The sequence below is a fragment of the Etheostoma spectabile genome, chromosome 6 (assembly GCF_008692095.1).
Source record: "Etheostoma spectabile isolate EspeVRDwgs_2016 chromosome 6, UIUC_Espe_1.0, whole genome shotgun sequence".
Taxonomy (NCBI): domain Eukaryota; kingdom Metazoa; phylum Chordata; class Actinopteri; order Perciformes; family Percidae; genus Etheostoma; species Etheostoma spectabile.
The window spans coordinates 17,568,034-17,579,774 of record NC_045738.1 but is presented as its reverse complement, the minus strand read 5'-3'; the positions used below and the strand labels follow the sequence as shown (position 1 = coordinate 17,579,774).

Here is an 11,741-nt window from a genome sequence, read left to right as displayed (position 1 = left end):
CCTCTTCTCTCACTCTACCCTCGTCAAGATGAGACACACCGGTCCCCCTTGTGGTCATGGTGACAACTGCAGCACATGTGGGCTTCAGAGGCAGCAACATGAATTGTTGGATAAAACACAGGCTGCATTAAAGTCACCAGCTGTTGTCCGTAATGATGAAAACATCCCTAACTTAGCATGAATTTATAATTATGCAAAAAGGAAATTTGAATCTCTTTACTGGAACTTTTCAATTCACATTCAATCTCCCAGGAGAGAGCTGGTGTGAATCATATGCAGTGTGTGTGTGTGTCTGTGTGTGTGTGTGTGTGTGTGTGTGTGGTGTGTGTGTGGTGTGTGGTGTGTAGGTGTTTGTGTTGTTTGTGTGTGTGTTTGTCTGTGTGTGTTGGGGTGTGATTTTTTTCTTTCTTCCATTCTTTTTTATTTAAATCCAGATCTCAGATGCTTCTAATGAAACTTTTGTGGAGTCCCAAAACCACAACAAATGAACTTTTCTGAGAAGTATTTGTATGGAGCAGCTTACGATAAAGGCTCCAGTCCTTCTGTGTCTCCTCTGATGAATAAACTGCAGACAATTGGAATTATTTTAACGCTTTTTCAGACCAAAAACCTTTTGCTTCCGCTCTCACCTTGTCTTCTCTTGTGTTTGCTTCTTTTAGCTCTTTTTCGCCTTGCTAATTTGATTTTCAATGGGATGTGTAAATTAAGCGTACATGTAAATGGATCAGTGTGTTATTCATGCTAAACCTGGTAAGAGAAACACACTCACATTGTAAGTAACCAGCTGCATTACCTGTGGGCTCCTGCACACCTGCTAGTGCAGAGCAGTTAGCCTGTGTGCAGATGCTACTGCAATCATTTTCACACAGACACACACACCACACACACACACACACCACCACACACACACCATCATACACACAAAAAAGCACGTGCACAACAAATGAGTATAACATGTGCAAGGGTGCACGCAAATCCAAAACACACACATACACGACACAAACGTGTGTATCAAACCACAATATGTGATGCCACACACACACACACCACACACCCACACACCACACACACAACCCACACACACCACACACACACACACGCAGAAAAAATCTACACAACATGATAAAATCACCAGAATAAGTGAGGAGAATTGTTTATTCATGCATGGAGCATTTTTAATCTATAGAAAAGACGTTTCGTACTCTCCATTCATTCGCTGTAATATGTCTTTATTAAGAGTAATTTCATTTACCACTCTCAAGAACTTTAGGGTTTCTTGTCTAATTTCAGACTTTAGTAAGAAAAAAAAGCGACTTATATACTACACTTTACATACAGCAGTCAATACAGTAACAGCTGACAATCAATGAGGAAAGCACAAATGCATGTAGACAGTGTGAGGGCGTCTCTCCGTTATCTGTCACTGTCCTCGGTGCCTCGGCGGATTCCGCTGTAGGCTGTGTTCTTAAAGATGTCCAAGAAAAGAAAAATCTAATTATTCTGCTCTCTACGTAATTTTATTTTTTTTAACAAATTTGCATTCCTTCAGCTATATTTTTTTTTATTTATTGGATAGGCCCGCGGCAGGATTCTTACTATGTTGATGGAGAGGCTAAGTGTGTGTGTGTGGTGTGTGTGTGTGTGTGTGTGTGTGTGTGTGTGTGTGTGTGTGTGTGTGTGTGTGTGTGTGTGTGTGTGTGTGTGTGTGTGTGTGTGTGTGTGTGTGTGTGTGTGATGGCCGGAGTTAAACTAAGTTGTCACAGAAAAAAAAGCAACAGCTGGCATTGATAAAAAAATAAAATCAAAATAAAAGTCTAGTAAGTCTGCATCAATAATGACGCACTGAAAATGTTCACTTCCGAAAAGTCGTAATAATAATAATTATTTCCCACTTTAGAAAAGTCTTGTTTTAATTGGAGAAATTAATGAGGGAAATAGCTTTCGGCAAACACAGCAACAGAACAGACTGCAGTAATAGCCTTGCTCTCAACAAGCATCGAACTTCATATTTCTTTAGTTGTTTTTTTTGTGTGTGTTTGCACTCTTCGGCATTCAAACAAATCGACTTATATTTCATAAACCGCTATTTTCTGTCTATAAGATCATCTGATGTAGGCTAAAGCCCAGCAGACTTCACCGGGCTCTGTGGTTTTACATTCCGCTCAGGTGTGCGGGGAGGAAAGCTGGCAGGTTGCCTTCCGCCGTTCAAACAACAGCCTTCCACTCCATACGGAACAAAACGCACGCTGCTGCGCGCAATCCACTGTTTAGCGGACTTCCACCCCCCCCTTCTACTCCTTCTTCTTGACATGCAAACATGTGGCGTGTAAATATGAAAATGAATGAGTGTGAGAGCTCTCTCTCTCTCTCTCTCTCTCTCTCTCTCTCTCTCTCTCTCTCTCTGTGTCCCCGGAGAGCAGCGCGTCGGAGAGGAGCGGCTGTAAAAACCAAAGTGGGGCAATGAGACAAGCTGCGCCACAGCTGGCAAATCATCGATTTGAGCATCAGAAAACGGGGAGGGGCGGTTCGTTTACCTGCCGCCCCCTCTCAAAGCAGCCCTCCTCGTGCACATGCCGCTACTCTCCCCTCCTCTACTTCACCTCCGCTGCCCGCAGCGCACGGTCGCTCACAGTCTCTGCGCTTCATCCGCCGTGCAGCCAGTGCGCTCCCCCAACTTCAACCTCCGCCGGTGCGCTTTCTGCGAGACGACTCCCCCCCTCCTCCTCCTTCTCCTCCTCCTCCTTCTCCTCCTCCTCCTCCTCCTTCATTAGGACTTTTGACTTAAAAAAAACAAAACACAGTTTTTCCTCCCACAGAGCAGTTGCCTATTTTTTTTGGGATCTCTCGTCGTGGAGCAGTAACAAGAGGTTCCTCAACTTTTGATGGAAAACAAGAGGTCGGGCGACTGCTGACTTTAAAGGTACGGTCCCGCAGTTCGTTTGTTCTCAGTGATCTGTCTCTGCTGTCAGGCTTTCACGTGCGTCTTTATAGTGTCTCTGCATATCTTTTGAAATCACATTTATAATGTTCGCACGACTCGTAAAAAAATTTAAAATAAAAAATAAGGTGCATCCTCCTTTGGAATTAGAAGAATAAACGACTCGGTTCTAAAGGAAATTAAAATCTATTTAAAACACCCGTCTTCCAAATCACTTTAAACCCACACAGAGCAAAAGTGGCTGCTAGGATTTAATATTTCATAAAGAAGGGAGAAAGAAAAATATAGAATATGCATGTCATGCTTTAGTGGGAAATAGAAACGCACGCATTTAGAACTTCATTTTTTGTTGTTGTTGCAGAAACGGGCCTGTGTCATTTCTGCACGAATAAGCAAAGCACTCGTGATATTCGCGGGGTTAAGTACATCCATCTCCTCTAATTCATTTAACAACTTCTTCAGCGCGCGCGGCGCAGGGACAAGAAGTGATGCTGCTCCTGACCTCAGGGTTTTCAAGTTACTTGAAGATCCCCCCCACTCTCCTCAGATTATGAATCTTAAAGAAACAGTTTTTTTTTTTTTTTACATCTTGTTTGTCAGGACTTTTCTATTTTACTTTCTTATTTTCGACTCATTATAACGCAGTGCGTGTTGACAAACCACACGGTTGTTCCCAAACCGCTGACATGATGTCCATTAGAAATGCTAAAGCTATTACAGACCAAGTGCCCATTTACTTTTACTACTTTTTTTTATTAGGGCCCTTAGAGCCGCTTCATTTCTTCTCTCCATATACTTACTATTTAATAACGTGTCAACTTGCTTCAACACTTTTATTGCTGTGGCATGAAGCACTGCCTGAGCCCAACAAAGTCCCCCAAAAAAACTAAAGGTGGAACAGACTTACAGGGAAACAAACAGTTAATGCATGTATTGTTTTCTTTCTGCAAGACTTAGTGTGATGTGATGATACGGAGAATGCTGTTTGGTCTGCCTTGTGGCTTTTGTCACAGTGCTGATAAAGTAATTTCAGGTACAACCAGACCTGCGTATGTGTGTGTGTGTGTGTGTGTGTGTGTGTGCATGTGTGTGTTTGAGAGCTACATAGACAGAGAGAGCAGTTATGAGAAGATGTATTGCCATCTTAAAACTGCGTGGGCACTGATGTGCTGTGGTTTACAGGTTTTCTAAAGGTTTCACTCTCTGCTCCTGTAGAAAATAGCTGACATTTCACACACCGACACGGCCAGTGGCTTTCCCTCTGATTATTTATACATAGTAGATATCAGCATGAACACACTCACCTGAAATAGACTTTTCAGAGTTTGTATTCTGGGTGTAATCTGTCATGAGGATTATATTTGCTCATTTAGCCACGATGCTCTGGATAAATAATCATGGAGCGCTGAGAAAATCCTGATAACATGAAGGCGTACACGTTTGTATTAAATGAGAAACTTTGATCAGGTGAATTATTCTGAAATGGTCCTCGGCCCCCGGTGTCACTCGGCCTCCTGTGTTGCTTACTCTCTTGCTGCTGCTGTCGGAGGGGGGGGGGGGGGGGGGGGGGGGGGGGGGGGGGCATGCTTGACCTCGCTCACGTGATCACGAGGTCAACCTTTTTACCTCAGCATGGAAAAAAAAAAAAAGGTTACTGGCACAGCACCGGTGTGCTTCTCTATCCTTTAACGGTTGCAGATCTGTGGCAGTGAAGATGCTGTGGCTTATCTGGTCAGTGTCTTTGACAGCAATGACACACAGCCTTTTTCCTGTCTCAGGCTGCCATGCATCACTTCTTGTAAAAAGTCCTCAGACAAGACGAAAGTCTCAGAAAACAAAACAAAAAAAAAAACTTCTCGGTTTTACTCTGAGTCTTCATTAGAAACACTTATTATCTTATCAGCTTGTGGTTGTTGAAAGTGTCACAAACAAATGCCCAATTACAGATCAGTCTGTTTGGCAAAATAAATAAAATAAAATCAAGTCTCCACATAAACTTGTTTGGCAGGAATGATAAGAATCAAAAGTGTGAGGATGGCGACAGCGGTGTGTACGACACAGGTCACACACATGCAGCTGTAAAGCCGTAACATCTGTCGCAGCTTATTAGCGCATAATTAATTCCTTTGAATGTTTTCTGTCATGTTCACAGTTCTTACAATAACCCTTTTGTGGTTTACAATTAGGAAGACATCTCGGAACACACCAAAGAGTTTCCACCTTTCGTCTTCTAACTTGCAGGTTTAACATTGTTACATTCAGATTCTCCCCCCCCCCCCAGAGCTTGGTTTTGTTTTCATTGCAACTAATCGAAACTAGTGCACGCTGCATTTACTTTACTGTAGTATCGTACTAGCAGGAAATCATCTTGTACGGTGCATAAACAGCGAGGGATCTTTTTCCTTTTAAATCCCAGGGACACATTTGGCATCGCAGTCCTTTAACTGTCTCTTCAGGTCGTCGGGTTGCCCGCGCGCAAGCTGTGGGACAGGAGGGACGGCGACTTCTGTGTGTCACCACTTAAACCTTGTACCCCTGTAGACCGGCTTAGTTAATAGTGCAACACAGCGGCTGCGTGTCGGCGAGCGAGTCAGTCTCAGGATAACAGACGTCGCAGAGCAGGTTGGCAGACGAGAGCCAAGAGTAGATGACAAAGTTTGCCCCGTGACCCTGCGAGACCAATTAAGTCTGCACATTGGAGAGGGCCCAGGTGATTTCTTTTCTCTGATTTTCGTTCTGTTTTTTTGTCTGCTCCGAAACCATATTGCTTCACCACTTTGATTTCAAATGGAGTCATGCATCTAAATCTCAGTTTGATTGCTTACAGGAAAGTAACAATAACCAGGGCAAGTGTTGTCGCCACTCAAACAGAAAACAGAGCCTGTGTGTGTTTGTAACACCATCTCAGCAGATGATGCCAATTTTTTTAAAAACTCTACTGTTGAGCGTTTGCTGGGTGTTAAGAGCATGGGCCGTGCCTCACTGTGCTGAGACTGATATCTCGGCTAAAACCATTAATCGTCTTTCTTTACCACCTCGATAATTATCTCTGTAGCAAAATAACAGCTCAGCAAACAGTGAAATTATACCTGTGGTAGGGAGCAGAGTAAATACCTGTTTAGCTGCCAGCAAATGTATTTATTAGACTGTCGCCAGTAAAAAAAGAGGCCTGTCTCGTTTTTTAATGTGTGGCTCTTCGGGGATTCCACCCGTCCACCCCCCCCCCCATCCCTCCTCTGCATGAAATAGCTCTGTTATGATTGCTAATACAAGAGAAAGATAACAATGATTCCCAGCTTCTTCTTATTTTTTTTAAATGACAAGTTGCAACTAGTTTGGAAAAGAGGCTGCTGTCTTGATAGGGACTGCTGCATTCCAGACCCCCCCCCCCCCCCCCCCCCCCCCCCCCCCCTCGACAGTTACAGACATACCACCCTGGGTGAGTGCTTAGTGTGTGACTCGGGAGTTACAGCTCATTTTGTCATTATGTGGAAAGTTCTTTATAAAGATGAGGGGTGGAGGGACTAAGGGGGTTATGTTGTCCCAGCATGTTTGACTGCATTTATTCTGGCGCATGCTTTGAATACTGTTGATCCAGATTCCTCGGCTTGGCGATAAAAGCGCCACATTGTTGTTTTTTTTGGGTCCTGATAATCAGCCCCGTTCGTCAAAATTGGTTGGCGTGTCCTCCCCGGGAGATAGAAAACCCCAAAGTCAGTCACGTCAGTTTTGTCACGCTTTTACAGAATGACATCCCTCCTATGTTTCACTTTATTTCTTTTTTGTGTTCCTATTTTTTTATTTTTTTTTAGCTTCAGTCTTCATGCTACCGTGGCAAATATAATTTAAGCAAGCATATCCATCTAAGTTTTCACCATTCAAATCACATTATTACAGGTCTTGTCGTATGTTTGTATTTTTGTTCTTGAGAGGGAAAAAACCCTCATTGTCTTTTATTCCGATGCTTGTCTTTATCCAATCTGTGTAGGTTTTTCTGAATCCTTTGTTTATTGTAAAAAAAAAAAAAGGACAGCGATTTAGAGGAAAGCGCATCACGCTAAGATCAGGTTGTTAATACCCACCCACATACTCCAATGAAAAAATTTCAACAGATACTGTATTCTCTGTCTTTGTCTCACACACACGTACACACACAGACACACACACGCCTTATCAACTGTTTTGTTTGTCAGAGGACGGATGATGCATCCTTTGACAAGGGCTTAAATATGCAAAGAGAAATATGCAGATAAAGAACCCCCTTCCTTGTCTGCACCTCTTAGTCACTTGTGCCTAAGCCTCGATATTAAGAGCCGTTTTCCCCACACGCTCACATCCCATCACTCCCTTCACCTCAGCGTACAGCGCTGCTTCTCCCACACCGAGGCGAGTAACACCATCCCATCACCTGCCTTCATTTCTTTTAACGCTTTCGAGAACTCCCCACAAGGCCTAGGGTACTGTGCCCTTCACTGCCCCCCCCCCCCTGCCCCCTTCCCCCATACTTCAGGAAAAACCACAGCAGGATGTTGCGACTTTTCTCACTCCTTCAGTCTGTCCTCTCTCAGAGCCACAAATCCATCTTCAGTATCTCTTTCCCTCCCTAACACACACATACACCTCCGTATTTCCAACTCTTGTGAGTTTTTAATAAAAAATTTTTTGCAATCCACGAGGCAGAAACTAGAGTTTAATTATTTGGTCATGTGATGGCCCAGAGTCCAGCGAGCAGTGACAGAAAAGTCATTATTTATTTAAAAAAAAAAACAGCCATGCATTTGTTACCTGCCGAATGTTCTATGACTGATTGTTTTTTTAATTTGATAAAGAGAGCGAGAGAGGGAGGGGGGTGAGATAAACAAGGCGGTGAAGGGGTCCTCTCAGTCAGGGGATGCAGTTTTGAATTGAACTGACCTGGCTTGGGGGGTAATTCTAGTCCATGTCTGAGCTGATGACCCCCCCAGGCCGACTGTAACGTCAGGGTTTAGACTACGGTTCCGGACCCGGAGGCCTTGCTTTCGACACAGCGTCGCAGCACGCTCGTCGACACTGAGCGGATGTACTGTACATGTCTGTGTGGCGTGCATCTGCGTGGGAGTTGCATTGTGTATAGTGCACACCACACGCCGTAAGGGTGGGCGAGCAGAGAGTTACGATGTGAAAAACAAGGGGTGTGAGCAGAGTGGTGGTTGTCTTTCTTAAATCACCGGAGGAAAGAAAGAAAGAAAAGAAAAGAAAAAAAAAACCGCCCTGATGTCGGCCTTCCACGGCGATGGGACCCTTTGAGGCCAACTGTCGTTAGGCCTTCCTGTCAGCAGAGCTGAGGTGGAGACCACTCGCTCGGCTTCTATTTCTGTCGACTTCATGTGATTATAAAAACAATTAAGCACTTAGGAGTCGACTCTCAGTTCATTACATCCCCCTTGTTCTTTCTTTCTGTCTTTTCGCTCTCCTCCCACACCGATGCGCGGACATATGAGAAATGCAGAAATCACCTTATTTCACTAGTAATTGAAAGCCACACTAGCTGTATGAGAGGCTAATGGAAGACACAAAGCTAATTTGGTTTGGAGGAATATGCTCATTATGGAATATTTAGTCTATCTGTGCTTACCTAGTAAAAAACTGATTAAGCAATTTTTCATGGTCCTTAGATGTGATACGAGGGAACATTTAGAAAGCGCCTCAACCCTGAACTTTGTGTAGAAGTGGATTTGTTTTTGTGCAACAGTTGTGCAGGAAGATGAGCCATTTTAAAAGAAAAGTGTCACTCGCAAACAAACGATTGTCTTTCTGAGAAGACAATGACGAAGGTGAGACCGTAGTGGACGATGTGCTGATGCATTATGCTTAAATCCCAGATTTACAGATTTTCCAGACTGTTTTTTTAGTGTGTAGAACACACAGGACGTTGTTTTAGCAGCACGTGTGTTGGTTTAGTCTGGAGTCTACAATGGATTTAGAAACTCATTGATTCATTTCTTTTACTGCGGCATCTACTGTACACCCCCCTCGTTTTCCTTTTTTTTTTTTTTTTTCACTCTACACGTCTTCTGTCTCACTGAGGTCTATCAGTGCACACGCACTGATGCAGGCGTGTTTTGACACGTTCCCAGACAGATTATTAAATCCTTTTGCTGCCTCTAATAATACTATTATGTTTATGTGTGTGTGTTTTTTTTTATTGTGGGAAACACTTGCAGAAAGAGCTCAGAGTCAAACCAGTGACAGTGCCTACCCCCATGCTGTTTGTGTTCGCTCAGACTGGATGCGCAGACTAATTTGTATTAGTAATCCAAATAATCGTTTTAATGCCCATTAGAAGCATCACAAGTGGCGAGCATGAAGACATCACAACACCTACGTACAGTAAGTGATGGCGCCCGCTTCGCCTGACACAGTAAATAAAGACGCTTCTCGTTGTTGAGCCAACAGTGATCCATTTTCTCATTCCTTTTCTCCCTTTTTGTGTTGATTATTGCACTTATTTGTTAAAATAGACATAATATTGAATTCCTATGGGACATACATGGGTGGTTGGAAAAAAGCAGTAGGCCAGATGTAATAGTTCTGATAAGTGTGTTATGGTGAAAACATACAGGAGCTGTGGTAATACACACAGGTGGTGAAGGTGAAATGCATCTGCGGTGTAATGCTATGACTCCTGACATTTAAATATGAGGTGTCTTTTTTTATTTTGCAATCTAGCATCCAGTCTGTCATGTTTCGCATGTCATTTGTCATGAGTTCTGTACAAAGGTAGCCAACAGGCACACAATCTTGACTGAACAATTACGCACTGTACCTCCCCAACACAAAGCCGCACGGGCTTGTAAAAACCCACCTTGAACAGAGCTAAATCTGTATTCATCACGTGATTATAATAGCACACGAGTAGTATTTTTAAACAGGCTTTCTGTGTTTCAAAACCCATTTTTTCCCCTCTTTTCTGTGTGATACAAAACGGTATATGTTAATTGATAATCAGCAGTGTTGATTCAGTGGTGCATTCAGTGCAAATCTGTGCCCTTCTGGATGTCAGAGGGTTTTCACAGCCACGTCGGTGCCAACCTAGCTGGCAGTGCCGGCACCTGTTGGCGGTGCCAAGGCCTGGCAGGGGTTATCGATGCTCTCTGATGGTGCCCGACAATCACAGTGGAAATGACTGCGGCTGCTTGCGTCATGCCAGATAGAAAAGAGCATTTGCCGACATTGGCTTGCTTTCTCCGTCGCTCCTCTATTTTTTTTTCCGAACGCTAGCTAACCACGGCCAAGGAAAAAAACCAAAAGAGAGAAACGGGAGCTGCAGGGAACATCATGTAAAATGTGGAAAACATGTCAACCTGCAGAATGCTGTGCAGCGATGCCGTAAAGGTCTAGGGGGATGCAAAGTGATCTGCTGAGGAAACGGTTTGGGTGTGTGTGTGTGTGTATGTGTGGACAAATGAACCTGAACAGTAGGCACAGTCCAAAATGCTGCACATCCTTTTTCAAGACAAAATATTACCTGATATTCATTAATTCTAAATAAACAAAATATTAAAAAAACGGGACAATTTCAGCCTCTTTAATGGACCTATTATGCAGCAAAGAGCTCAAGAGAGACAATGACTTCAATATGAATCATTTGTGAATTTTACTTTCATGTCTACAGTGACTTTGTGGAAATCTCTGTCCCATTTTTCAGGAGCTGGATATTATCTCACGTCGGAATGAATTTCTGAAAATGTAGTAATTACTCCACAGTTTGTGTCCTTCATTCAGACACGTAGCAGTGCCATTTAACCATACTGCACACCGCAGCTGTGTTTAGTACACACAGTGTTGGCAGCTCACTGAAACCCCGAGAATGGTTAAGATAACAATTGATCAGTGAATCTGGCCAACAGGCTTTGCATGTGAATTCAAACATGTCGGGGTCTTATAGCAGCAGTTTCAACAACTCTTCCATTTCCTGTTAGAAAAACCACAGACGTGGGACCCTTTTAAAATACAGCCACCCCCTCAAAACTTACACCTCATGCTAACTAGGTGTCAATATTGCAAGAGATTGTTCCATCTCAGGTATAAAAGGTGAGTTTCACATTGTATCTTTCCGTTAAAAGCTTCTCCGCTGGCCTTCTGCAGTGAATATCTAATGCAGCCTTTTTGGACACAAATGTATTTGGAAATGAGCAAACTTCTGACCCCACATGGGTGGGTGGAACAATGATTTGGTCTCTACAGGGGTTGAATCAAAAGTGTAACTGTACTGTTTCTAGGAAGTGATACAGCACACCATCACTTCTTCCGTGATTGGCTCTTTCATCTGTTCCAGTTTCAGCCTTCTTTAAAGGACTCCAGTATGTTTTCCCCTAAAACTGAGGTGTTAACACCTTCCGTAAATCTGAATGATTTTCTTTCACAGTTGTTCCGTAGTGTTCCTTCAACTCTGGCCGTTACCCGCCGGTGGTTTACTGTCAAGCTAAGATGAGGAGCTTGCGGCTGTGGTGTTGCATTGTTTATGAAACAACAGCTTTGTGTGTGAGCCGATGTACCGTCACTGTATTTATGCTCTCACACAGAGGGAGTTTATGAGCCCCGCAAAGATTTATTACCAAGCACATTGTGTTATGTAGCATTTCACATGCACCTGACCTCCACGGTCGGCTCACAACCTCTGGCTTTGACGTTGTGATAGGTGTAGACACTTCCTGCTTTCTGATGGTTTCCTGTTTTTGTTCTTACACAACCTGGACAGACATGCATGCTCATATTTGTTTGATGTGGATATTGGCCATATGAGTCGGATTCACACCGCCCC

The 11,741-nt window shown here is 43.5% G+C and overlaps 1 protein-coding gene and 1 long non-coding RNA gene across 4 annotated transcripts in view; one reads left to right on the top strand and one right to left on the bottom strand.

Annotated features, from left to right (window-relative positions):
* Positions 1–2,035: 2,035 nt before the first annotated feature.
* Positions 2,036–4,406, bottom strand: LOC116691190 (uncharacterized). The gene is made up of 2 exons (XR_004332448.1): positions 4,243–4,406; positions 2,036–2,780 (listed from the first exon to the last, which is right to left on the bottom strand). It is a non-coding gene; the product is annotated as an uncharacterized LOC116691190 (long non-coding RNA).
* Positions 2,617–11,741, top strand: part of satb1b (SATB homeobox 1b) — a 61,724-nt gene continuing 52,599 nt past the window's right edge. Inside the window, exon 1 of one of the 3 annotated variants that reach the window (XM_032518579.1) lies at positions 2,617–2,920. The gene's annotated coding sequence lies outside the window, so the exon portion shown is untranslated. The remainder of the gene's footprint in view (positions 2,921–11,741) is intronic. The other 2 variants (XM_032518580.1, XM_032518581.1) reach the window with 2 other exon arrangements.